The sequence below is a fragment of the Pipistrellus hanaki genome (assembly GCF_964339955.1).
Source record: "Pipistrellus hanaki genome assembly, chromosome: 1".
NCBI lineage: Eukaryota > Metazoa > Chordata > Mammalia > Chiroptera > Vespertilionidae > Pipistrellus > Pipistrellus hanaki.
In genome coordinates this window covers 165,987,450-166,015,097 of record NC_140503.1, presented here as the reverse complement: position 1 = coordinate 166,015,097, position 27,648 = coordinate 165,987,450, and the positions used below count along the sequence as shown (strand labels likewise).

The following is a 27,648-nucleotide window of genomic DNA, read 5'->3' as shown; positions in this document are numbered from 1 at the left end:
CAAGGACCTTTTGCCAAGGATGTGTTCTCTAGGCTCAGACTGAATCCATTATTTTGTTAGAGTACTGCCACCAACCCAACCATGGGCAATTTAGCATGCCACATTTCAAGCAGAATTTAATTCGTCTAATACATTCACTTTTGTGTGCCACAAATGAGACAAATACCCTATGATCAGGTGATGGACTGTCAGGAATGCCATAAACACAAAGTACTGGTATTAATGGAGAGTTCTTCAGTCAAGTCTTGGTTAGACTCTCATTAAAAGCTGGTTTAAAAAATTGCCAAGGATCTCAAGTTCCCATCTTGTGCTATGTCTGTGCCTTCTTAGAAGAGGTAAAAGGTATGTGTGTGTGCAATACCCAACTCCACTTTTGTTATGAATCATTACTTACCTTCATAACAACAACACAAACAAACAATAAATGTCTTGACCAAGGAAATCACCTCTGAGTGATGCCAAATCTGATATGGATGCTTCTTTATAGATCATACAATTCTGGATTTACCTGAAGATAGTCATCTCTTATATGTACTAGTTCCTCCTTTTTTTATGGCCATACACTTTCCCTTATATAGCAAGTCCAAGAGCAGGGGTGGTTGGAATGTTATTCATTTCTCTTGGGTATATACTCAGGAGTGAAATTTTGCTGTTGTCTATCTTTTTTCAATCATAGACATCTTGGTGGGTAGGTACCATACCCACCAAGATGTCTATGATTGAAAAAAGATAGACAACAGCAAGGCAAGGATGTGGGGAAATTGGTGGGATGTATGTAGCCACTTTGGTGGCTCCTCAATAAGTTAAACATAGTTACATGATCCAAAAATTTCACTCCTGAGTGTATACTCAAGAGAAATGAAAATGTATGTCCACACAAAATCTTGTACATGAATATTTATACTAGTATTATTCAGAATAGTAAAAAAGTAGAGAAAAAAAATTCAAATGCCCATGAATGGATAGATAAATAAAACATGATATTTCCATATAGTTGATTATTAGTCAATCATATAACAGAATGGAGCACATGGAATTAGATAGTGGTAATGTTTGCAAAACTCAGTGAATATATTAAAACACTGACTTGTACACTCTAATAAAGTGAATATCATGCTATTTTAATTACATATTTAAAAATTTTTAATATATTTCTATTGGTTTCAGAGTGAATTACATCTTAATAAAATATAAGGTATTGGGCAGTTTCATGATTTTAATGTTGTACTGGCCTAAATTATAGAGTGTATGAAGAAAGAATAGGAAACAAATTTGAAAATATAAATTGGAATCAAATTATAAAGAGCTTCTATTGCTGGGAACTTGGCAGTGGAGAACAATTTAAGGTTATTGGGAAAGTTAGTGATAGTGTTTCAGGAAATTTAGTCCAGCATCACTTTCATCATCATCTCTAACATCTTTCATAGGCTTTGTACTAGACAGTATTTTGTATCTTAAAATTTAGTTTTGTGTTAGGGAATATATGTGATTTTAGAAAATCTCCCCCAAAAGAATTGATCATAGAAGCCTGGCAAATTGTGTTATATATATCTTCATAATGGCATAAAACATTATGAATATATATATATATATATATATATATATATATATATTAACTTTTTTTTATAGGAAAGAAGTAATGGATAGAAGATGAAAGCAAGATTTTTATCATGTTCACTAATACACATCCTTGATTTGGAAAATAGGAAAATGGAAAACATATTAGTGTATCAGTCCAAGTCTCAATAGGATACATCTAGACTACATACAAAAGCCTAAGTAATAGGCTGACCGGCCAACAGGCCAGTAGCTATACTACATACTGACCACCAGGGGGCAAACACTCAACGCAGGAGCTGCAGAGCTATAGTGACTTTGCAGAGTGACCTCTTGCACTCCGGGACCCCTCTGGGGATGTCAGACTGCTGTTTTCGGCCTGATCCCCACAGGCCAGGCCGAGGAACCCCACCAGTGCACGAATCCATGAGCTGGGCCTCTAGTCTCTAATAATAACAGTATAATATGCAAATTGAGCGAACAACCAAACAATAGAACTACTGTCCGGACGAACTTTTGGATGATCATGCTATGACATGAACTGGCGCCAGGCCAGCCAAGGCAAGTGTGATGAAATTGGTTGGGGGGCCCCACTTTGCCCCATGATCGCCCCACAGAGGGAGGCCCAGGCCACTGGCCAGCAATATTGTGGTGGGTGTGTGTGGCGGGCCAGCGATCATCCTGCAGAGGGAGGCCCAGGCTAGCCAAGCGATTGCAGCCCATGCCTGTTGCCCACAGAGGGAGGTGACAGGTGGCAGGGGAGTAGGGGCAGCACTGCACAGATGGCAAGCAGTGGCAGTGGTGGGGGTGGAGCTAACTGCCAACAGCCAGGGGAAGGAAAGTCCTGATAGGCCCTGATTGCTGGTTGGGCCTAGAGACCCTTCCCAAGGGGTCCCGGATTGCAAGAGAGCACAGGCCAGACTAAGGGACACCCTCACCCCCACCACCACCATGCATGAATTTAATGCACTGGGCCTCTAGTGTTATAATAATTGGATGAAAGTTTTTAAGAACTGTGAAGAATCAGAGAATTTGCCTTGATAACAAGCTAACAAGTTGTTCTGCCGCAGTTTCATAGATGCTGGAAGAAGACGCAAGACTCCTGGGTCAGAGACAGAGGGCTTTTTCAGTCTGCATTTTACCATAATCCATTTCTACTTTAGTAAAAGAGTTAACCATTTACAGAATTTTTAGAAATGTGATCAAATTAGTATTTGGAAGCTCTAATAAGTATATTATAAAGTAAAATATCAATGCAGAAGCTGTATGAAATCTGTTTCCCACATTGATTTTTGAGTATATGCTGCTGGACATTTGAAAAGCTTATAAAGCAGATATTGGCTTTTGGGATTGAAAACTATAAGCTAAAATAGAACGTTCAGGAATTCAAGACAAATTACTTGAACTTACACTGAGCACTTAACTTTCTCAGTGCAGATCTTCAGAAGGACAGGTTCAGTAAAATGTGTTAACTGCAAACTCATTGTTTACACCAGCCTTCTTTAATCTAATATTCCAAGGTGGGGAAACAATTTACAGTGAATGAGAAAACATTTAGCAGTGAATTCTCCTAGTGTTTTCTTCCATATCTCCTGGGACCCATGTGGTTTAATCAACCCAAAACAATACTGTTCTAAAGAAATCCCCTTGTTCTTGCCAAAACCGGTTTGGCTCAGTACATTCTGGTCAGGGGCATGTACCTTGATTGCGTGCACATCACCAGTGGGGGCTGTGCAGGAGGCAGCTGATCAATGTTTCTCTCTCAGTGATGTTTCTAACCCTCTATCCCTCTCTATATAAAAATCAATAATATATATATATATATATTTAAAAATCAATTATATATATATATATATATATATATATATATATATAATATTTAAAAAAATATTATATATATATATATATAATATTTAAAAATCCCCTTGTTCTGGAAATCACATGAAGCCATCTTACCAGTATAACAGTTGTCTTTTATTTCATGTAACCCTGATGAACTCTACGGGCATACGGGTACAAAATGATCTTAGAGAAGCTGCACCAGCAGAATATTTCTACAAGCCGGGCAGTATGCTGAGTACTAGTGTATGGGGAAAATAAGACTTTGGTGGGGGCTCCAGGGTTTGAATCTGGAGACAGCAAGTTTCTCGGGTACAATTTGAAAACGCTTTGTTTTGAAGGGATCGCTTACCAATTAGGTTAGAAAGGCTTGTGTGTTTCGTACACAGGAGAGATAATCTTTCTACTCTCCCTGGGCCCCTAAAGCCATTTGCTTCAACTATCTGACCTCCACTCAAGACTGTGGGTCTGGCCTAGGATCTGTTTTCTATAGTTTTCTAAATGCTGATCCATTCATTATTAAAGAGACTTGGCCTCTAGCATCAGATTACCGCATTTCTTGTAAACCAGCTTAGTGGCAACAAAATCCAATTCATCTCTAGACGTTGGGTTTTTTAGCAGAGTGCTTCTATTTTTGTTTCTTGGTTCAAGAAGAGCTGCAAATAAATCCACGGGCCTTTTTGGTTATCACCATGACTTTTAAAAGATCTGACCATATAACCTTTTGTCCTATCTTAGATATTTGCTGTGTGTGTGGAGTGTGTGTGTGTGTGTGTGTGTGGTTGGGGATTTTTTTTTTCTTTTCTCCCCCCCCCCCCTTTTTTTTTTTTTGTCTACTGAAATGTCTTTCTTGTTCTTAAGCAGAAATAGCAGAAGATTAAGAATTAGGATATGTTGTTTCTTAATCCCCCATGTGTAACCTATTGCATTAAGATAATGCTTCTGAGAATGTGCTGTGGGTTTTTACAATGTGTGTGACTCCTGGTGAGCTAAGACAGGCTCAGCTACAATATCTATGAGTTTGGAGAAACAAGTAAGGATTAAAGATAGAAGAGAATATTCATTATATATATATATATATATATATATATATATATATATATATATTCACTAGTTTATAGGGATGTAAAAGACAGAGGCTGGAAACAACATTTCTTAAACTAAATAAGATTTGGTTTAATTTGATGTATGGCAAGGGCAAAGGACAGCTTCCCCCTCTCCCCTGCTGAGGGAAACACACCTTTGATTTTGCTGCAAGACTACATAACTTGTCCTTTTTCTGTTTTTGCCTGAATTGTCTAGACTCTAGAGGCTCAAAATTTTCTTAATGCTCAGTTACAGTGATGTATTAATTTTAAAAAAAGTTTTTAATCATTGTCATAATTTTTCCTTCTACTTTATTATAAATGTGCATATGTAGTTTGTATGATTGTTACATATGTGACACTAATTAAATATATAGTGTGAATCTATATATTTATTTCTTCTAAAGTCATCTATAATTGTTTTGGGAAAGAAGTGAGATATAAATACGTGGTAAAGATCACATGAGGTGTGGTGGATAGTTCTTTAATTAGTATTTTCATTAATTTCAAGGGAACACTAAAGCTCCTTATGAAAGGACTATAGAAAGATGACACAAAAAAATCGGTCTTGAGAGAGTTGATTATGGTTCAGCAGGAGCATCCTTTGAACTTTCTTTTTAATGCCAGGGATTTTACTCAGAGTGCAAAAATGTGGTTGAGATGTAGTGACTCAGAGACCCACCATCTGTTAGCAGAAAGTAAGAGGGCTGTGATTACAATCTAAGTTTCAGAGTCTGGTGGTGGGCCTGACATTTGAGAAACCAAACAGGGCCAGCCTTTTTGTCTCTCTTCTTCCCTTCCCCTCCCCAACTTCCTTCTCTAGGACCCAAGTTCTCATGCTGCCAGCCAGACCTGTCAAGTTGAGAAAGCACTGAAGCCTTCCACCCACTCTTCTCTACTCAGCCGATCAAAATATAACTTTCCTGTGTGTGTTCCTCCAGATCTGTTAGGAGGTGGAACCCAATGTGATTAAAAAAAAAAAAAAAAGTTCACAGTAAATATTAAATAATAGAACTAATTCCCTTCTCAGACCTTGTAGGAACCCCACTGTAGTCAGCTTTCCACATCCTTTCAAAGGCCTGTGTGATCTCTGGATTTGACTGTTGACATGTCAAATTAGCAATCACCCATCTCTTGCTCTCCCTGCCTATGTCCTCACCTTCCTGCCTTTTTTTCCTTTCTGTGTTAAAACAGGGATTAAAACTCTATTTGGCTAGAGTTGGTAAGAAGGATTGGAGAGTAGACAAACTCCTAATTGAGTTTCCCCCCCTAATATAAACAGAAAAATTGCCTGGCTAGTGTGGCTTGGTTGAATGTTGAAGCATGAGCCAGTAGAGAGCACAATTTGATTCCTGGTCAGGACACAAGCCCAGGTTGTGGGCTCAATCCCCAATAGGGGCATGCAGAAGGCAGTTGATCAATGATTCTCTCTCATCATTAATATTTCTATCCCACACTTCCTCTCCCTTCCTCTCTCTGCTTTGATTTAGAACACACACACACACACACACACACACACACACATACACACACACATAAAAAAATAGTCTTCTTTAAAAAAATAGAAAAATTGATAGAACATTTATGAGAGAAGAGTTATATGTTTAGTGGTCTGGAACATTTTGTTTCAGAAATAAATATCCAGAGATAAAATCACTTATGGTGTTTTCAAGAGCCTATCTTCCTGTTATAAATGGGTAAGGTATGTTTGCTCACCTCAGAATAGAGGCTTTGATGCTTAGCATAAAAGAGGAACTAGCACTGAGTATTTGAGACATCCTAGATTGGGGGGAGCAGAGTTAGCTAGGTAATCCCTTAAGATCAGACTATAAAAGTCTCTAGTGTCTTTACAGAATGTTGGCGTGGCTGTGACCCATGTTTTTGCCCTGCCGTTCCTGAAAAGGCTTTGTCATCACCTTTTGTCCTTTCCCAAGCCATTTGAAAATACAGAGAAGAGAGAATAATGTGATCAGGAGCTCCAGTAGTATTTATTGCTTAAGTACTGTAGTGATCAAAATAGGGATGTTTCATCATTCTTTGTCTTATATGTCTGAACTGTATCATAATAATTAAATGTTTGTTTAAAAAAAAAACAAATAAAACAAGTGGCCCTAGGGAATAAGTCCTACTTAGTCATAAGATTCACTTACATGGATACTACAATAATATGGTCTCGATTTGGTCATTTCCATTTTTTTTTTCTGCTTTCCTACCCTTTACACAACACATAGGAGATTTTTCAGGTCTGACCAGTTGCTTCCCACTCTCTCTGACATAAAGAAGAAAATGTGTGTACTGTCACTTACTTAAAGATCTGAGCTTCCCTTTCTGCTGGTTGGGATGGAAGTGAACACAAACAAGTGTGGTCAATAAACATAAGCATATTGCTAACTACATTTGCTTCAGAAGCACAGAAAGTTGTATATGTAATTGGCAGCTCAAAAAAACCAGAGCAGCCAGGCCAGCGTGGCTCAGTGGTTGAACATCGACCTATGAACCAGAATGTCATGGTTCAATTCTCAGTCAGAGCATACACCCAGTTTGTGGGCTAGATCCCCAGTGTGGAGTGTGCAGGAGGCAGCCAATCAACAATTCTCTCTCATCTTTGATGTTTCTATCTCCCCCTCTCCCTCCCTTTCTCTCTAAAATCAATAAAAATATATATATTTCAAAAAGTTAAGCATAAAAAAGCCAGAGCAGACAGTGGATGGCAATTAGCATTCTTTGAAAAGGACCTATAATAATAAGAGCATAATATGCTAATTAGACCGGACATCCTTCCAGACAAGCCACGACAGCAGGGGCCAAGGCAGAGGCAGCTGCCACGGAGGAAGGGCCAAGCCCCTTGCACAAATTTTGTGCATCAGGCCTCTAGTAGTATTATATGCAGGAAGCACTGGCCCAATGGCTCAGTTGGTTGGAGTGTCATTCCTGATACCCAAAAGGTTGTGGGTTAGATTCCCCATCAGGGCACATACCTAGGTTTTGGGTTCAATCCCAGTCAGGGTGAGTAGGGGAGGCAACCGATCCATGTTTCTCTCTCATATCTCTCTCTCTCTCTCTCTCTCTCTCTCTCTCTCTCTCTCTCTCTCCCTCCCTCCCTCCCTCCCTCCCTCCCTCCCTCCCTCCCTCCCTCCCTCCCTCCCTCCTCTTTAAAAATGCAATAAAAGAGCATATCCTCAGGGGAAGATTTTTTTTTAATTATGCAAAAAAAGATAATTTGCCTATGAATAAGATTGCAATTTATAACCACATAATGGATTGGAACCTCTTTCCTAAATATTTTAAGGAGTTCAGGTCAAGACAGTGGGGTTGATAATGAAACTTTTTCTTGTAGACCTTCATGAGTGCTGGCTGTGCCTATTGGGGATAAACCCTATAGCCTGGCTGACCGACTACTGTTTGAATCCCAATCCATTGGTACATATTTAATAATTCTTGCTAAAAACAAAAACAAAATACTGGTTCTTCAGTGGTGGTGGAGAGGGGGGATACTCCAGGGGAAAAGGCCACATGCTAATGCCAAGATCACCCTCTATGGCCATGAGATCTTGCTCGGCACGACTCCTGGAAACACCATTCACGTAGATTCCAAATGAATGACACAACCTGTAGTTGTGCAATGTCTCAGCTCTTGTGGTAATCATTTATTTGCTGATTTGGAAATGTTTCCAGAAGTATCCCTTGTGATCTACTGTGTATTTTATATACTTCACTATTAACCCTCTCATTTGTACTGAGTAACTACTGAATAAATATCTATTCAGTAAAGAAATGAGAGAAAAGCAACTTTAAAAAACCAGTTTTATTGAAATATAATTCACCCACTTAAAATGTACAATTCAATGGGTGTTAGTGTATTTATGGAGTAGGACAACTATTACCGTAATCAGTTTTAAAACATTCCATCACTCTTCCTCAAAAACATATTATGGGCCACTCTCTGATCCCTCCTTTCCCCAGCTCTGGGCAACCACTAATCTGCATCCTGTCCAGACTGGCCTACTCTGGACATTTCATATAAAGGGAATCAGACATTGTGTGGCCTTTTTGTGATTTTCATTTTTCAATTTTCATCCACGATGTAGCATGGATCAATACTTTATTTCTTTTTATTGCCAAATTATATTCCATTATATGGATACTAGAGGCACAGTGCATAAAAATTCGTGCACTGGAAGGGGGTCCCTCAGTCCAGCTTGCACCCTCTCACAGTCTGGGAGCCCTCAGGGGCGGGAGGCAACTGGGCAATCAGGGGAAGGTGACACCCCATCATACCTCTGTTGCTGCCAGTGCTGGCAGCACAAGCCTTGGCTGGCTCTGGTTACCTGAGCCTCGGGCAGCCCTGGACAGCTGGGCAGCAGACATCCAAGGCTTGCCCTGGGTGGCTGGGGGCCTGAGGGGACTGGGGGACTCTGGAGATAGGCACACAGAGCGACTGCTAACCTGGTAGGGCTGAGGTGACTGGGCACTGCCATCTTGTGGATGCGGGCCCTACCATAGTTGAGGGTGTGGCAGTCAGTTAGCATATTTCCTCCTTATTGGCTGTGGGCACCACCATCTTTGCAATAGCATGAGGGTCAATTAGCAAATTTTCTCTTTATTAGGTTGGATGCCACGTTTTATGTATCCATTCATCCATTAGGGGATATCTGAGTTATTTCCACTTTTTGGTTATCATGTTGTTATGATCATTCATATACAAATTGTTTATGTGAACATACATTTTCAGTTCTCTTGGTTACTGGGTTGAAAGGCCATTTTTAATTTAGAAATCTCTCCATTAGTAACTCTTATATTAAATGTCATCTTATTGATGGTGTGGGTCTGACTTGGCTGATACTTCTTGGTCCTGCGCCAACCTTCCAGCTCCCACTCCCAATCATGTTGTGAACCAGTAGGTGAACCACAGAAAGTTGAATTGTACTAAATGTTTACTCTCTTCAATGAGGTCATACTTACATTGAATTCACTCTGATTTATTATTTTGCTTCTGAACTTGAAACACAGATGGTATTCACTAAGAGCTGGAACTATAGAGTGGGAACAGAGGTTCGCTCTTTCCATTAGTCAACTTTCAAAGGATGGATGGAGCCAACTTCAGATTATTCTAAGGCCTTTGCTCTCTCAGTTCTTTGCCATGCTTCTTTCTTTTGGCCCCTTTGCTTTCCGTTAGTGCCACTTACTGAGCTAAGAGACCTGAAACACAGATAATTCAGCCAAAGTATTTTCGCCTAAATAGGTGAAAAGAACTTTTAATATGTGTGTCATTATGGTGTTTCTGTGCCTTATAAATTGTGTTTATCCTGAAACTATGAAGAAGTTGCAGTTTGCTTCTTTGAACCTATTCTTAGGTTCTATATTGTGTTATTAGAGACTAGAGGCCCGGTGCATGACATTTGTGCACTTGGGAGGGGGGTCCTCAGCCTGGCCTCTGCCCTCTCACAGTCCAGGACCACTCGGTAGACACCCTGAGGGGTCCTTAGTGCTGCCACAGAGGTGGGAGAGGCTCCCACCATCACTGCTGTGCTCACCAGCCATGAGCCCAGCTTCTGGCCTGAATGAGCAGCACTCCTGCTGCGGGAGTGAACTGACCACCAGCAGGCAGCTCCTGCATTGAGCATCTTCCCCCTGGTGGTCAGTGCGCATCATAGCAAACAGTCATTCCGCCGTTCAGTGATTTGCATATTAGCCTTTTATTATATAGGATATTATTAAGGATGGTAAAAAGAACTTACAGTATTGGAGCCAAATAGTTTAAGTGGACAAATTATATTAATTTATTTTTAAAAAGGAGGCCATTGAGTGAGAATAAGGACCACCAGAAAGACTTTTAAAAATTGACCATATTTTTACCACAAGAATAACTTCCTATATACAGAGGTACTCTGGCTATGTTTTTGCCCAGTGAACATTACTTTAGAAGTGAGATCCTAGGATTAATGGATTTGTCAAAAGTCTGATTTTTAATGAGCCAAAGCCATTGAATTGTGCAGACATTAACAATTTTCTTAGTGGCGTGTATATTGAGTAGGAGGTTATAAAGAGTAGGCAGCGAGAGGCATGCTGTTTGACTTTTAAGGAGTACATTGTTTCATTGGAGAGGAATAAAATATGGACTCCCCTTTAAGCAGAGCAATTTTCATTTCTATTGTCCATGTTTCTTAAGAGCCTGATAAATAATTAGCCTGGCCAGATTTCTCAAGGCCCCGATAAAGCACTGGCCCTACCGTATCCAGCATTCCCCATTTATCCTTCTTGGACTCCTTTCCACAGAAAGAAATTGGTTGATTCATAGTCTGGCCCAGGGCTTTGAATAGAGAGCTGAGGGAGAATGTTTAGGATGTTTTCCAGCAAGCCAGCAAGACTGTTGACAGGTGGCCAAGCCAAGGGAAAGAGTATTAGTAGAAACAAAAGCTTACACTTAACATAGCTCTTAATCATATGTCAGGTAGTGCCGTGAGCATGCTACATGTATCCATCTGTGTGATTCTCACGGCAGTCCTATGAGGCCAACCGATTTTTACCCTTAATTTAGCTGAGGGACCTCAGGCACAAACAAGTTAAGAGACTTGCGAAAGGTCACACAGCCATGATTTGAACCCAGGGGGTCTAGCTCCAGAGTCAGTACCTGCCTAACCACCGTGCTCCTGCACAGAAACTCCCATGCCCGCCTCTGGCCAGAGCTCTGGAGGCAGGAGGGAGGACAGGACTCCGCGCCCTGCCAGCACTTTCCCAGAATGGACTGAGGCATTGTCTCGGCCCTTCACTGCTTGGATACTCTCAGAGGGCAAAGGAAGCATTCGTTATGTGGAATTCTTTTGTGGCTAGAGGGCATTAACAGGAAACAGGTCTTGCTTATCTTTCTGATATATCTTTTATTGTTATTATTATTTTTTCAAACAGAGAAGGAATGCTCTATAATACAATATTGACTTTTATTATGGGTGGTTTGTGCCCACTGGCTAAGAGTCAAATTAAGAGGAATCAAAATGTGAAGATGAGAAAGCTAAGTCCCAAGACCATAGCAAAGTGAGAAGAACGTAACGTCTGCGTCCTTTTAACCCCCGGCGTGACCTTCCATCTCCAGCACTTAACGTTCACAGAAACCATCTAACTGGAGCTCAAGGAAGCAAAGAGCCACATGGCTTTTCATTTCTGCTTTTAGAAGCTGTGCAGATGTCAGAGGGAGATAAATAAATACTGTTATCGGCTTCGGGAAGCAGAGTGTGCTGTCAGAGAGTGAGCCGAGACACGAGCCAGGGCTTGTGGCCTCAGAGCAAACGAAGGTCTTCCTGAGGACACAATGGGGCTTTAGAGTTTTGGAGAAGCTTCTTGGAAGAAGGAGCATAGCCCAAAAGGTTGCTACCCTCGGGTCTCTCCTAAGTCAGACAGAGAAAGACAAAGAATCCGTTTATAAAATGGATTTTGGGTTAAAGGTAAACGCGGCCAATAGAATAGTAGAGATGTATTTCGCCAATTGAAATCGGCTCATTGAGGGCAGGCACCATGTATATATTACACACCCATACACCCTAATACATAGTGGAGTGCCTGCTACTTGATAACAAGAAAAACAGAAAAAAAATAATATTTACTGTTTATTGACACCATGGGTTCTATGTATCATTATCCCCTCCCTTTCCTAAAGGAATAAACTGAGTCTTGGAGAGTTAAGTCAGTAGCCAGATATCACACAAGTCATATCGCACTCATCATCTTGAGCTTCTAACTACACAGTCTGCTTTCTTACCCACAGCAGCTTATTGTGGCTGACCTTAAGGATTAGGCTAAGAGCTTTAAAATATCTTCTTTGAAAGTTTTCTGCATTGCAAACTTGGAAAAGTGGTATCTGGGCTGAGGGCAGAATGGTTTGGTGGCTTCTGAAGCTTAGTCTGGCTGTGAAGTGATGAGGGTCGGAATCAATATTCTAGGTAGAACCAAAAGGGGAGGGGAGATCCAAGACTCCCTGAGGAGGGATGGATGATTTTGAGAGGTGAGTGCTGATTGATTATGGGAATTGGGGAAAGGAAGGAGTATGAGAGGACTCTGAGGTTTCCAGAGAAGGAACAGCAGGATTTCTGGCACCATGAGTAGAAATAGGAGAAAAAGCCAGTTTAGAAAAACTTTTCTGCATGTGGCGACGGCAGGACATGGGTGGACAGTATGTACCACTTGGTGGGAAGTGTGGCAGCTCTTTCATCTCACTATACAGAAGCTAACAATTCTGGGTTCTTACTTTCTTAGACTCCTTTGCATGTGTGTTTTCTTTGTGTCTCTGGTGATGAGACACAGTGAATATCTGCTGGAGGGTTTTAGGAAAGATCTTTCTCTCTGATAATAAAAATTCTAGTAGGAAGAATTATTTCTGCCTTGGTTTTCAAATGCAGGTCTATCACACAGGGAGCCGCTGCAGCCATCTCATAGGCCAAGAAATGGGTGGGGAGTTGACTTAGAGCCCTGCCTCTGGGGAGCTCCTGAAACCACACTGAGATGATCCAGCTTTTGACCTGTTGTGGAAAAAAAAAAACAAAACAAAAAACAAACAAACAAACAAATAAAAACCCCAGAAACTCCACAAACTCCCATTGTTCAAGCCATTTTTAGACATATTTTGTTATTTATAGCCAGAGCATCCAAATTGTTGTAGGCTTTATATATGTCCCAGGTTATCTTGAGATCTAAGCTTGGCTATATTTTTTCTCTTTTAGACATTATTTTTGGAAAATCACCATAAGGGGAGGGATCGTCAGCATTGTCCAGTGAAGCCTCCAAAATAGTAGGAGTTCTTACAAAAGGAGAATGCAATCTGGATGCCATTTCTTTAACAAAAGTCTCAAAAGGTCAAACAGCCTGACGTAGGTCTTAGACCCAGTTTGCTGCTAGGGGAAAGTCCCTGGTAGATTGCAATGTTGCGTTTTCTCCTTTCAGAACTGCTGCTCTTTTCATTTGCTCCTCCCACCTTCCTTGCATTTGCTGGAGTCTGCTGGCAAGGAGGCATGGCTAGCCCAGTGATGGATGCACTGACAAGAATTAGCCTGCTTTGTGGAGCTTTGAATTGCAGCAAGCATGCATTGTGGCATTCTGATGGTCTGAATGACTGATTGATTGAAAAGCAATTGATTGCAGAATTTCCAAATGAGATTCAAAAGGTACAAGTTAGATTTTACAAAAGCCAACGCTATTTTTTACTCTTCCAAGTCTTCTTTTTATACTTTTAAAGTTTACAAAATTAATTTAGAATTTAGTACTCACTTCACCATCTGGCTCCTGAATTTTTTTCTATTATAAATAAAATTTAAATTAATATATTGGTTTCAGGAGGAAGAGAGGGTGGGGAGGCAAGGACAGGAGGGGGGAGAGGGAGAGGGCGTGAGAGGAGGAGAGGGGGCGGGGAGAGAAGGGAGGAAAGAGAGGGAGGAAGAGAGCAAGAGGGAGAAACATTGATTCCTATGCATTCTGACCAGGAACAAACCTGCAACTCAAGTATGTGTCCTGACTGGGAATCAAACAGGCAACCTTTAGATGCACAGGAGGACATCCAACCAACTGAGCCACTCCCCAGCTGGGCAGATTCCCGAATTCTACATGAAGGGTAGACCTGGGTGTGAGTCTTCTCTACACTCTTCTCTGAGAGAATGTACCTGGAGACAAGTGAGGATCTTGCTTGAGGTACAATCTCAACAAAATCTGGTTCTGATGGTGGGATTCTGGGTGGAGATGCCAGGTAAAATACAGGACACCTAACTAAATTTCAATTTCAGGTATAGAATTTTATTTTCTATTATAAATATATCCCAAATAATGCATGGGGTGTGCTCATATTAAAAAAACTATTCATTATCTATTTTGAAATTAAAATTTAACTGGGACTTTTTGTATTTGCTAAATCTGACAACCCTCATTTTAAGGGAGTGATTGATCATAATGGTATCAGCCTAAGTTGCTTGAGAGAGGTTAAAGAAAGAGGTTTTGGAGGGTCTGTGGGTTTGATAGATCTGACGTCCCAGCTGGGGGCTGAGTGGGTGTAGCCAAGGGAGAGAGTGGCCGCACCAGCACAGCCAAGGGTTTGGTGAGCCTGAGAAAGGCCAGCGAAGGATGAAGAAAAGACAGACAAAGAGAATAAGCTGGGTCTAGGTGGGTCTTCTGTGCTTGGCTGAGGCCACAGAATAGATCCAGATTGCAAGCTGATGCTTTATTTTATAGTCAGAGGTAAACAAGGTGATTTACAATGTTCTTATAAGCTTCACTTGTTTTGGCAGCACTTGCTGAACCTCCCACAGCCCATTAGCTACCCAGGAAAGATCTAGGAAGCAGTCACAAGATCAAGCATAATTATGCTAAGAGGGCTGTGCCCTCTTAAGCTGGGACTTGTTTGTGGCTTTTCCAGCAAGTCAGTCTGAGGCTTAACTCTATAACCGCTCCCTACATGCGGGAGTGAAAAAACTGAGATCTAGATCAGAATCTGGGTGGGAAGAGAGCCCTCCCTTATTCTTTACTTCCCCTTGAACATCTCTTCTACCCACTTTTCCTTTCCACCCCTAATTGGCTTGAACATAACATGAAAATGTTAATTGTTTATTATAGGCTGTAGTTAGGACATCCTTTTTATGGCCCTTGTTCTGAATTTTTAAATAAGTGGGTTGGCCCTGTTTATTTTTCTCACCCTTCATGCTCACTGTCCCCTCCCAAATTAAATTGATTCCTGCTCGTGTGTGCCCTCTATTGATTTCCCCCCCACCTCTGGATTAGCTATTTCCCAACAGAAAAATGACTGTCATATTTCTCAAACTCCTTTATAAAGTTCTAGCGCTTTTTGAATTTCATTTATGCTCATCATTTAGTTATTGGTACATTCCTTACTGATATAACATGTCTTTAAGGAAGTAAAAAGCAGGAGACTTTACAGCAGAGAGAGGGACAGAAGTGCACGCGGGCTTTCGCCTGGAATGTTGGTTGGCTGCCTGTAGCACTTCAGAGGCAGAATCAATACTGTGTACTACCAGGTCTGTTCCAGTTTGTCAAACAATATCACTTAACACTTCTGGGTTGGGCAACCGAGCTTTCCCATTAAGTAAGAGGACTGCCGAACTGGAGGGATGGAGGAGACCTCTCCCAGATGGTAAGCATTCCAGGGCACAAAACCCTTATATTAAAAGTAGCCAGAGAATGAATGCGGGAAAAGAAAGGACATGCTGATACTGACACACACTGTTGGCAACTTGAGAACAAACGGGGTTTTTAGTTATTTATCCGGAGATTGAGCATCGGGTGGGGCTGCTGGTGCGTTCTCTATGGTGTTCTCAGTGGTCCTTGGGCTGTTAGACTTTGGTGCCCAATGTGCCAGGTATAGAATTTGGCAAATGGAGATCATAGGTCAAGGCCAGTTCTAAAGGTGCCACCTTAGTTTGTCAGCTATTCCATCTGATTCAAAGGGAAAGACTCTTTTTTTAAAAAAAAAAATTCTTACCTACCTGACTTAAAATTCCTTTGAATAAGCCACTAATGAGCCCAAAACATTCATACATTCATTCAGAAGCTTTTTTTTTTTTTTTAAATGTGGTAAGCACCAGGGATACTGAGAAGAATGAATGGCCTCCATCATCTTGAGCTTCTAAAATAAATTAAGGTGATGATTAGACTACAGTGTAAAGAGCGCTGAGATAATCACACTAGATTGGGAGGGTCCTGGGGTGGGAGTACAATACCGAGGAGCTCAGCAGTGAGAGGAAGACTATAGATGTAGTGAGGTTGTGGGCTTGAAAGTTGTAAGAGCTGCTGTTAGTGCCATGCTCAAGTCCTCTTGACTGGACTGGTGACCCCAACCCTGACTGCTGTGAGTACTAACTATAAGGCTCCCGGCTGTACTCTCCCATGGACAGTTGCCCTCTGCTGAAAGGTTAATGACTGATTGATAAGAGAGTCCAAAAATCTGACCTTCTTGCCTCAAAGTGGACAACTCTGTGGTGCTACTCATGATTCAGAGATCCTGTAGGATCTGACTGAAAATCAACTTGAGCTGGAAACATGCCTTTTGCCTCCCTCACTTCCCTACTGGTTTCTCCTGAGAACACCTCTCAGTAAATACCTTATGCATGCATCCCTGCCTCTGGCTCTACTTCTAAGAAACCCCATCTGATGGTAGAGGAGCAGGAAGCTGATGTGGTTCTGATGCTGTGGGTTCTTGTTTCCCTGATGTGGAAGACAGTAGACAAGGTGGTTGAAAAGACTGATGAACGCCTGATGTGGGAAACATGTGGCTAACGTGAGGAATAGGAGCACTGATGATTGTCAGCGTAGGTGAGAGACCATATTTTTGTGGCACAAATCTCTACTGTGGTGTCATTTTCTTCAGCACTCTGCAGCCTAGCTATGAAAACAGAGGTAGATGGCACAAGGGTATAGTGCTGACAGATGGAGCCATAGGAAGACAAGGGACCAAGCATGATAAGAAAGGACTTGAAGACAGGAAGGAACACGTAGTTTGGGAGATAATGGAGGTGTCAATGGGCCAAAGATATTGTTAAGATCGAAGAATATGTGTGATGTGCGAGCACAATACAGAATGCTTGGCTAGAAGGGTGCGTTCAGAGTTTGGAGTGTAAGAATGTAAGATTTGAGGGTGAAAGCATTTCTGCTTAATGACAGAAGGTCTAGGGGTATGCCATGGCACTGGTGTCTGAATCAAGTGGAGGGGAAGTCTCCGAGTCAAAGCACTGCAGCCTTAGGGCCATCCTCCTTAGGGTCAGCCCTGAGGAGTCATAGTGACCTGAGAAATCTCATGCAGCAGCTCTTACCTGCTCCTAACCCCCGATGCCATCACTTCTTGTACCTGAGACTTTGTGCAGTTGTGTCCCTAAAGGCATTGGGCACAAATGATGTGAGGCACATAATCTACGAGTGAGACCCCTTTTCTGGGTGGTGTATAACCAGAACTATTCCTTAACAACGTAAATAATGTCCATCTTTCAGTTTTCATGGTGTCACCTAGTTCTCTTGGACTAGTTGACCTTCCTGTTAAATCTCTCTGTCAGGAGAGTTCCACTCTTATTTAATTTCTCTCTCTCTCTCTCTCTCTCTTTCTCTCTCTCTCTCTGCTATGTATTTCCACTTGCTATTTTTATCTCCTAATTATTTGCAATTTACCTGCGGTATGTCTGCCTTACTTGACTGAGGCTCAGGTAGATAGACTGCTCAAGGAAGATAGATAGATAGATGATAGGTAGGTAGGTAGGTAGGTAGATAGATAGATAGAGAGAGAGAGATAAAAGAGAAGGAGAGGATAAGGGAAAGATCTTCCTCTTTTAGGCAGTATATAAGGACTGGTTTATTCTTTCTTTCTTTGTGAATTATATAGAATTTATAAGTTGCATGGTTGAATTAATGTTACTTTAATTCCACCCCTTAATCATAAAATATATTCTAGTTTAACAAAATAGTAAGTGGGTTTCAGCTTATCTCCCGAAGGCAGTGGGAATGCTATGGAGATTCGGGGCTGGGACAGTTTATGCGAGACGTGTTTGCTGAATGATGAGAGTAGCTAACAAAACTGAACTTTGCCCTTTTGGTGTGGGAATACGCAATAATGCCTGGATCTTTTCTTTTGTGTTCTGGTTTTATGCAAACACAAATTACACTCTTGTTGACTTCACTGAAACCTATGAAACCGAAGAAGGGGAAACTTGAGTCCCATAGAAGGCAGTTTCACCAAACCTGCCTCTTGCATTTGTGTGGTAGAAACTGAGAACACCTGCATTTTCTAACCGATTTTAGGAAGCAAGTGTCCCCAGCAGTAATCAGCACAAGCACGTGATGTAAACAGAAAAAGCTACTTTTTTTAAATCAATACATTTTAGAGCTGGAAGCACTCGAAGAAAGCATCCAATCCCCCCTCGTTGTACAAATGAAGAAAGGAAGTGATCAGACGTCAGTCAGTACTGACTGTGGGAAGCCTCATGGCAAAGTAGAAACAGCGTAAGCTTTGTGGAGGTCTGAGTGGGAATCAGAGCTCTGCCACTTACTAGCTACAAACTACGTTTTCTCTTTGAGCCTTACTTCCCTCGTCTGTCCCTAACTCGCAGGCTGGCTGTGAGACCTTCCCAACATAATGGGTCAGGTCCCTGCGCAGAGTGGATGCTCCTTAACCAGTCATCTTGATTAGCTGCCTTTTGCTGCCAGTGATGATACAGAAAAACCATCTCAACAAACTCTCGGTGTAACGACAGGATTTTAAAATGCCAGCCAGTGGTGAATTTGTTTCAAGCAATACCCAGTTCACTAAAGTTCCACTATAATTCAGGGTCGGTCAACATTTGTAGATGAAATATAGTATGAGTAACAGTGAGATATGGTTCCTGCTTTTAAGGAATGAGAATAGACATGTGGGCTGTATTTCGGTGAGGGCGGTGGTCAGTGCCACTAGGGAGGGGTGGACGCCGATCTCTGGGTGAATGGGAGAGGCTCCTGGATGAGGGCCTCAGGGCAGTCTTCGTGGAGAAAGGCCCAGTTGAGAGGCTTTTTGGGGGGTAGGTGCGGGGGGGGTTCTAGAAAAGAGATTAGGGACCATTCCTGCCTTAAGCTTAGGCACAATACAGGATATATTTAGATTTAATAAACTTCTCTGTTTCACTGAGAATGGACTGTGTAAAGGGGAATACTTAAAATAATAACAGTGGTTTCCACTTATGGGATACTTGTTACATGCTAAATACTTATGTATTCATCCTTTGTACAGCTCAATGAGGTAGATTGCACAGATGAGGAAACCGAGGCATGGAGAGGTGACTGTGTTGCCGAAAGGCCCACAGCTGGTATGTGGTAGAGCCAAACGTGGACTCAGGTCACCTGACTGCAGAGTCCACGCTCCGGGTTTGATATTAGTGTGCTCCACTTCCTCCTTTGCTGCTCCAGACCAGGGCTCTGGGCCCTAGGAGGTTGAGCTGGATGGATTCTGTCAACAGGTCCCCTTGCCCTCTCGTTTCCAGTGAAAAAACGGGGGAAAGCTGGAGAGTGGGCCTCAGGTTTGCATCCCTTTAAGGAAGGCCATAGCTCCTCTGGGCTGGCCTTTCCCGCAGCGACAGGCCTCACTGTGTTTCAGAACCCTCCCTCTTCAGCTACTGCTGACCCCAGGCGCTTTACCATCTCTTGTTGATTCCTTTGACTCTGGCTCCATCTTTGTGAAGAGCGGAATTTGAGGTCATAGGATAATCCTACGTTCAGCTTCAAGAGATACTGCCAAGTAGTTTTTCAAATGGTTCTAGCCCTTTATATTCCCAGTAGCAGTGTGTGAGAGTTCCAGATGCTCTACACTAGGGGTGTCGAACTCAATCAGAGAAGGGGCCAAAATCTAAAATCCAGCCTAAATCGCGGGCCGAATGGTTTACTGAACAGTCATAAACTGACAATGTCATAAACTGACAGCGGAGTGCAGTGATGACAGCGAGGTGCGGGCCATATTGCAAGGCCTGGTGGGCTGGATTTGGCCCGCGGGCCTTGTGTTTGACACATGTGCTCTACACCCTCATCAACTTTTGGAATTCCCTGCCCTTTTCATGTTAGCCATGTAGAGTGGTATCTCATTGTGTTTTTAATTTGGCATTTCTCCGATAACTATGGAAGTGGGACACCTTCTCCTGTGTTTATTGGTCCCTGGTGAAGTATCCAAGTCTTTTGTCCATATTAAAATCAGGTCACCTGTCTTCTTCTAACCGATTTGTGAAAATTATTTATATATTGTGGGTACAAGTCTTTTGTCAAAGAGATGTATTGTAAATATCTTCTCTCACCCTGAGGATTGCTTTTTTAATTTTCTTAGCACTATCTTTAATAAGCATATGTTCTTAATTGTAATACATTCTAATTGATAAATTTTCATTCTTTCTACTTTTTATAGTTTTTTTTAAAGATATAGTTTTTTCATTCTTACTACTTTTTATAGTTTTTTTAAAGATATGTTTGCTACTCCAGTAACAAGGGATATTTCCCCATGCTTTCTTCTAAATGCTTTATAGTTTTGTCTTTGTAGTTTTTGTGTGTGACCTGAAATTAGAATCCTGATACTTTTCTTTCACATGACCCTCTAGTGGGCCCAGACCTTTTCCCTTAGTTCACTGCAGTGTTACCCCTTTCGTAAATTAAGTGTCTGTATGTGTGTGTGTGTGTGTGTGTGTGTGTGGTTTTTTTTATATATAAAATATATTTTATTGATTTTTTACAGAGAGGACAGGAGAGAGATAGAGAACTAGAAACGTTGATGAGAGAGAAACATCGACCAGCTGCCTCTTGACACCCCCTACTGGGGATGTGTCCGCAACCAATGTACGTGCCCTTGACCAGAATCGAACCTGGGACCTTTCAGTCCGCAAACCCAGGCTCTCCTACTGAGCCAAACCGGTTTCGGCTGTATATGTGTGTTTTTGTTTTTGGACTCTATTTTATTCCAGTGGTCAACCTCCTGTGCCAATATTGCACAATCTTGATGATTATGACTTTATAGTGAGTCTTGACATCTGGAAGTGGAAGTCTTCCAACATTGTTATTTTTAAAGATTCTTAGTTCTTCTTGGTCCTTCACATTTTTATATGTATTTTAGAATCACTTTGTCAATTTACACAAAAATATGCTCAGACTTTTACTAAGATTGTGATGAATCTACGCATTAATTCATAACAAAAGTAACTTCTTAATAGTATCGAGTCTTTTAGTTAATGAATATGATAGATCTATCATTTTATTTAGGACTTTGTAAATTTTGTCCAGTAATATTTTGTAGTAATCAGTGTAGAGGTCGTATACATATTTTGTTAGATTTATTCCTAGGTATTTAATTTGCTATAGTAAATGGTATTGGTTTTTTTAATTTGTCTTTTTTTATTTGTTTGTTACTAATATATAGACATATAATTGACTTTTGTATATTGACTCTATCTAGTGATGTTGTAAATTCTATAAAGTATATTTATAGAAGTCTTTTGTAGATATCCTTTATTAATTCAAGGAAGTACTTTTCTATTTCTAGTTTTCTGAGAAAACTAGAAATAGAAAAGTACTTTAAAACCAAGAAGATGCTGACTTTTATCAAACTGTATACTTCTGTTTTTTCTGGCCCTACCTGGTTTTGCTCAGTGGTTAGAGCATCAGCCTGCAGACTGAAGGGTCCCAGGTTTGATTCCAAGACAGGGCATATGCCCAGATTGTGGGCTCAATCCCCAGTGGAGGGCATGCAGGAGGCAGCCAATTGATACTTCTCTCTCATCATTGATATTTCTCTCTCCCTCTCCTTTCCTCTCTGAAATCAACAAAAATCTATTTTTAAAAAGGTTTTTTCTGCATCTCTTAAGGTGTCCACTTCTGTTTTGACTCAGCTCAAGAACCCGATACTAAAGCCATTTCCCTGGGCGTGGCTCAATCCCCACTTTCACAAAAACTCTGTGAATAGAAACTGGACAAACAATGGCTTGAACCAGGGAAGTGGCAGTAAACATGAAAAGGAGGAAATAAATGGGAGAGATCTTGATGATCTGCAATATAAAATATGTTGTACAGTCAACAGTGGGTTTAAATTAGATAGAACCAGACTTCTCAATTTTTACAACTTCTGCCTTCTTTTAATAAACATAAAAACTACACCCAGCCAGTGGTGCACAGTGATTGGGCATGGTCCTACGAACCAGGAGGTCAGGGTTTGATTCCCGGTCAGGGCACATGCCGGGGTTGTGGGCTTGATCCCCAGTGGGGGCGTACAGGAGGCAGTCAATTTATGATTCTCTCTCTCACCCTTCCTCTCTGAAATCAATAAAAATATATTTAACATATATATTTAAAACTGTGTAATATTTATACAGTTTTACATTTGAATTTAATATTTGTATTATAGAAACAATATGCAATTTCCAAATATAAAATTTAATAGCAATTAAGTTGTTGTTGTTGTTGTTTTTTTTTTTTTTCAAATTTCATACCCAGTATGTCCCTATACTCAAAGTCTAATACATACTGCCTAGAAAAACCTCTTCCCCATCCCTCTCTCCTCATTGCAAATCAGTGACCTGGCATCCATGAAACACCGTTGCATGGAGGAGGTGCCAACCATCTGGTTATGCAGTCTAACCTTATGCGCTGAGTGTCCCCAGATGGTTGGTGTAAGAAGTGTATGAAGATTATCAGCAAGGGGACTTCATTATTGAAAGGTACAGGGCTGGACAGTTCTGACCCAAGTGCAGATGGACCCTGTAGAATACTCACTTGTGGGTTTCCAATTTTACTAATATTTAAGTAGTTTGCTACTACACATGCCAATCTTTGAACATTAGACTTGAATTTAAATGAGCCCTAATGCCCTCTTGTGGACACGAGAGAATGAGTGAAGAGTTATAACTGGTTTGCATCCTAAGGACTACTTTGTGTAGCTGGGTCCCTTGCATTTAAGCTGAATCTGATAGTAGAAAAAACTCAAGTTACAAACTGGGCAGAGCATTGTCACTTACTAAGCTCTGTAAACTTAAGATTCTTTACCTGATAAATGGCAACAATAATGGTACCCACCATAATAAGGTTCTCGAAAATATTAAAGGAGGTTTGAAGAAGTTTTCTTCTATTTCTAGTTTCCTAAGATTTTGTTCGGAAGCATAAATGGATGTTGAGTTTTTTCAAGTGCTGTGTCTGGGCCTTTGGGGATGCCCACTTCCGCTCTGACTCTGGGAGCGAATACCACAGGTCTTCCCCAGGTCTTCGCTTTACCCCCACTTTGGATACATATAATATTTAATCCTGTACATAGTAGGTTCTTAATAAACGGCATCTGTAGACATTGTCAATCATCTTAACAGTGAGTCCAGAGGGCAGGGACAGGTAGGAAGAAGACAATTTCCTAAAATAACCTGGGTACAGATACTGGGACATTCTCCCGCATCCAGTCTACCTCGTTCCTGTTTTCCCGAGGCAACCAGCCAACACCTAACTATTTCTTTTTAAAAAAATATGTATTTTATTAATTTTTTACAGAGAGGAAGGGAGAGGGATAGAGAGCTAGAAACATTGATGAGAGAGAAATATTGATCGGCCAACTCCTACACACCCCCTACTGGGAATGTGCCCCCAACCAAGGTACATGCCCTTGACCGGAATCGAACCCAGGACCTTCTAGTCTGCAGGCCGATGCTCTATCCACTGAGCCAAACTGGTTTTGGCTTAACTATTTCTTTTTATATTGGCAACCATATTTTTAATAGCATGCCTGTATGGATTTTTCTTAAATTTTTTTCAGATGTAATTACTATCTATTTGGAAGATGAAAATTTAGTTCTATTACAATATTCCTTCTATACTCCCTCCCCACCACCACTCTTTCCCATTTATGATCCCATTAAGCTAAAAAATAATTTCTCTATATGTCTATATATTTTTCTTATTATTGCTCACTTGGCCCTATTGCACTTTATCTGGATGCACACTCTGTGAGTGTAACTTTCCAAAGAAGTGGTGTGGCACAGGAGGGGGACGGAGTGAGGTTCTTGGTCCCAGTCTGGGTTTGGATTTCCTGCTCTGTGAACTGAAGGGAGCTGGGGTAGAGAATTTCTAAGACCTCCTCTAGCTCTAAAAGGCTGGTTTCTCTTTAATTTTGTCTGTGAATTTAGACTTTCTTCTCTTAACCACAAGGGGGCAGCAGAAGACAAGACTTTTGTCTGCCATTACCTACCATCCTTAGGAAAAACTGATGTTTCCCAATTTACACCATGTTATAACATAAAGGAAGCAAATAGCTTAAGAGCACGGCCTGCTCTTAGTGGTTTCTGCTAGGCCATGGTTTAACGTCCCTGGAATGGTACTTATATCACTACTAGAGGCCCAGTGCACAAAATTTTTGCATGGGGCGAGGGAGCCGTGTGTCCCTCAGCCCGGCCTGTGCCCTCTCACAATCCAGGACCCCTCAGATAGGGCCCCTCAGCCTGGACAGCGATCAGGGTCTATTGGGGTTTTCCTTCCTCCAGCTGCAGCTGGCCCCCCACCGCTGCCACTGTTTGCCATCTCTGCGGTGCTGCTCCCCCTTCCCTGCCACCAGTCACCTCCCTCTGCTGGCAATAGGCGTGAGGTGTGATCACTTGGTTGGCCTGGGACGCCCTCTGCGGGGCAATCTCTCTGGCCAGCCCTGCACACCTGTCACAGCGTTGATGGCTGGTGGCCTGGGCCTCTCTCTGCGGACGATCATGGGGCTCCACAATTGATTGCCGCGCAAAGGGAGGTCCCGCCTACCAGCTGCAGCACTGTCAGGTAGCCTGGGCCTCCCACTGCAGGGCAATTGTGGGGTGATGCCAGGGCCCTAAGACCAATCACATTGCATCAGTCTTGCCTGGTGCCAGTATATGCCATAGTGTAGTTGTTCAGAAGGTCATCTGGATGGTCATTCTGCTGTTTGGATGTTTGGTCAATTTGAATAGTATGCTTTTATTATTATAGACTAGAGGCTCAGTGCACGACATTTGTGTATGGGAGTGGGATTCCTCAGCCAAGCCTGCACCCTCTCACAATCTGGGACCCCTCTGGGTATAGGCCTGAACCCTGTGGGCTTCTCATAACCCAAGACCGCTGGCTCCTAACTCTCACCTACCTGCCTGCCTGCCTGATGCCCCTAACTGCTCGCCTGCCTGTCTGCCTGATCCCCCCTAACTATCTCTGCCTGCTTGATCACCCCTAGCTGCCTCTGCATCAGCCTCTGCCATTGTGGCTTTGTCCAAAAGGATGTCTAAAAGGTCATTCGGCTGTCTGGTCTAATTAGCATATAATGCTTTTATTATTATAATCAGTATTTTCCAACTCTTCCAATATTTCCACAGAAAGGATAGTCACCCCATTGCTCAGTATCCATGTCTCTACCCCACCCTTCCTCAAGGCCTTTTCCACTCTAGCTACTGCTTCTCAAAGAAATACCTGCCAAATCCTCACCTGTGATAAGCTTGGAGCTACATAGTGGGTGGCAGCTGTGTGCTTTATGTGGTGACAACAAAACTTCTTTATTGCAGGATCTGGGAGGACTTGAGGTGTGGCCTGGTGGTTGTCTTCCAGGGAAATAAATTTCAAATAAAACACCCTTGTTCAAACGTCTCCCAGTTACAAACAGTGGTAGGAGAGGCAGAGCTGTGGGTTGGGACACTGTGATCCTTGGTTGGCTGCTGGCCCCTGGCCAGGAGGGCTGGGCGTGGGTGGGGAGGAGGTGGAGGCAAACCGGGAAGTAAGATGGGCGGCTCTATTGCGGAAGCAGAGTAGGAGGCCAGTTTTCAAAGCCCACAGAAGGTGCTGCTTTTGAGATTCCTAAGAGCAGAGGCCAGGGGCCTGAGGCCACAGGGAGTATGGGTGAGGCCAAAATAGAAACATCACCTTTCTCCAGGGCCTTTGAGGACTCCAAGAATGAAGTGGGCCTAAGCAGGTGGAAGTAGATACGTTCAGGGGTCCAGTTAACGGGTTCTTGTAGACTGGGCAGAACTTGACCCCTAACTACCAGGAAGAAGTGGTTTAATGGTTTAAACGTAGGCCCTAGGACTGGAGCGACTCATGATCCCCTTCGATGGCATTCAGCCCATTTCCTGAGATTCACGTCCCTGATGGTAGAGAATGATTGGCTGTGACTTACATAGATTTTCTGGGTGCTCCCCGCCTGACTGGGGAGGACACCTCCAGAGGAGAGGAGAGCAGGTGGCAAACAAGTCTTGGCTTCCAGAGGAAATCCTCTTCCTTCTTTCCTTTTCTTCCTGCTAAGTGGTCAGACCAGAATAATCAAGGAAAGCAGCAGCAGGAAATGGGTACATTTGGAATGTGGGCCATTTTCTCAAAATTCCCTCGCTTTCCACCCTCATGTGCCTGCTGTAGAGGTTATACCCTTTGCAGGGTGCTTGGGTTGGAGGGACAGAGAGGGAAAATGTTTACCCTTTTAATTTGGTGGCCTTTTTTGGAAGCCACTACCCAGATTGCCCCCAAAATGAGTCAGGGAGGCGCAGGGAAGGCGAGCCTAATTTGGCCCCTCTGAGCTTGGGCTGGGAGGAGCCCGGCAGTAAACAGGGAATCACACATCACTCGGCCAACGCCACGTGGCTGCCCAGGAGGGAGGCTTAACAGAGAATTCCACAGGGGCCTTCCCAAGGCCTGAATCATTACTAACGGGGAGAGCTTTGTGAAGTGCAAAGGTGGAAAATGGTTACTGTTTTTGCTAAAATCCAGGAAAGGTGGATCGGGTCATAATCGACTTCCTTGGGAATTTCATAAAAGTGTCCCAGGTGGTTGAGCACACCCACATCTGCATTAACAAGTCCTATTAAAATGCTTGGGTGCTTGACCGCATGCCACCCACCTCAGGCCGGACTGGTGCTGTTGCCTTAGGTCAGTGGTCGGCAGACTCATTAGTCAGCAGAGCCACATATCAACAGTACAACGATTGAAATTCCTGTTTGAGAGCCATTTTTTTTTAAATGTAAACTTCTTCTAACGCCACTTCTTCAAAATAGACTTGCCCAGGCCTTGGTATTTTGTGGAAGAGCCACACTCAAGGGGCCAAAGAGCCGCATGTGGCTCGAGAGCCACAGTTTGCTGACCATGGCCTTAGGTGATACTGGGCTCCGACTGCCTATGTGGGGAGCTGACGCAGGCTGATCCCCTGTCAGACTCATCCTGAAGTCCCCTCAACTTCCATGGAAGCGTCTAATGTTGGGCCTTTTCTGATTTCCTCGTACTGCTTGCCTCGTACTGTGTTCGCCTCTGAAAGAGAGAGAAGCCTTGGTAAATACGGGAAAAAGCTGTTCAAAGCTGCCTGTGGGAGAAGGGGAAACAATCCTTCCATCTCATTGATCACATTTACGGGTAGTTTTAAGGGGGAAGAGAACCTGGGTAATTGCTGATGTAAAGCCTTTAAGCGAAAGTGACTTCATTGTCCTTTTGAAGCACCCACAGAGACTATCTTTGTCCTTATCTGGTCGGCACTAAGGAAATGCTGAGGGGGCAATTTGGAGGACTTGGAACTTTGCTTTTTTTTACTATTATCTGGGTCAGACATTGAGCTTTAAAAAAATGATACACTACTGTATAGTCATTAACTTATTTGAAATGTCTTACTGCTACAGTTCCTGGAGTAGGGGTATTGACGACCAATGACCTACATTAAAAACCAATGAAAGGCTAATGG

General features: G+C 42.3%; 1 protein-coding gene across 3 annotated transcripts in view; it reads left to right on the top strand.

Moving 5' to 3' along the window:
* Positions 1-27,648, top strand: part of SHROOM3 (shroom family member 3) — a 279,696-nt gene that overhangs the window by 22,397 nt on the left and 229,651 nt on the right. The gene's annotated exons all lie outside the window — the stretch shown is intronic.